The following is a 1,582-nucleotide window of genomic DNA, read 5'->3' as shown; positions in this document are numbered from 1 at the left end:
CCCGCCCCTTTTTACCTTTTTTTAAGCTTGATTGCACAGTCTATGGTAAATGGAGTTCCTCTGTGTCACGTCTTCACTTTTGCCAAGGTATCCATTTTGCCTCGGCTGCTCTTATGAACGATTTACTTGTTTAACCTACAGCATTTAATTTTCTTTTGCATGCGACACACGCGTATTGTGTTTCCAAATGGTTCATCTTTAAGCCTACTTAAAAGGCAATAGAAACCCGAGCCGCCTACGGTGGGGGGGGGGGGGGGGTAGATAGTTCAGCTGGCAGTATGCATTATGACTGGACTACGGTGCCGGTGACCCTGGATGGATTTCAGAGAAACATAGTTTCTTAACGTGGGTTGTATGAGAGTTTTCAATGTTCTCCACCCTCAATGTTTATGGTTGCCTTTTGTCTCCACCTTCAAGGTTTATATTCTAGTCGTGTTTGGAGACTGAACATGAAAATCTCCATCTCAAAAACAGAAGTTATGAAGGTCAGCAGAAACGTTTTACTTGTGGTATTGTCAATTCTGCTTTTTTTTTATTTTTGTTGGTGCATTTACATTTATATTAAGATATAGTGCTTGTTAGAACACATTGAACATACAATAATGAATTCAGGATTTATTTTTGTTCACAACTCAGTGATTGCGCCTCTAGTAAAAAGTTTTGTTTTTTATAAATGTTTTACTAATGTGGGAAGTCTACTCTTGTGTGACATCTCTATCTGGTTCCTGGCCTTGTCTCAGTTTGATTATCCTGTCAAATAAGTCAGCCTTCGCCCCTGTTCACAGAAAGAATAGCAGAAATATAATGACCGTGTTATGACATAGAAGACTTCATTGTGCAAACAAACCCGAGACCTTTCCATGCTTGAGTGCATGTCACGCGCAGCTAGCTATCCAAGAGGCCAGATACCGCAAAACAGTTATTGTAATCGTTGCAAGAGGCTATGGCACGAAGGCTAGGCCTTCGCAGACTGTGAAAGCCTAGCACGAAGGTCAATTGCAAATTATCTGAAATTCCGTTTACTTGGGAGGGGAAGCCAGGGGAAAAGGTGGATAGCGCCAGGGGGGGGGGGGCAGGTCGTTTCAGACTGCCCTGTTGTAACTTTTGGAATTTAGCATTGTTTAGCTCTTTCTTTTCATTTCGTCTGGAAACTGTTCAAATGTACTTAACCCAGATAGCGAACTTTTTCTGGAAGAGAATAACCAGATTGTAGGCCACCTATAGTATGTTTTTCCCCAACATTTAGAATTCGTATTTTGGCAAAATATTTCATGAGCACCTGCAACCGATACCACTAATAAAGAAGGCTTTCTACATGTGAACGTCTGGCCGATGTTATTCTGTCTGATCTGGATGTGTAAAGGGGGGAGAGGGGGTTGTTGTAATGCTCTGCTGTCAGCAGTAGCCTATGTTATACTTATTTTTTAACAGTGTTTGAACATTGTTTCTTCCTTTGTCCCTTCTTTCTCTCTTCCTTCAGGTTTTATTTATCCTCATAAGAGCTGAGCCTTAACTATCAATACGATCTACACATGAAGTAGGAGTCAGGCACTTTACCCTATATTGGAAGAGTTCCCCCCCC

The sequence above is a fragment of the Aplysia californica genome, unplaced genomic scaffold (assembly GCF_000002075.1).
Source record: "Aplysia californica isolate F4 #8 unplaced genomic scaffold, AplCal3.0 scaffold00130, whole genome shotgun sequence".
Lineage (NCBI taxonomy): Eukaryota > Metazoa > Mollusca > Gastropoda > Aplysiida > Aplysiidae > Aplysia > Aplysia californica.
This window is presented reverse-complemented; position numbering follows the sequence as displayed.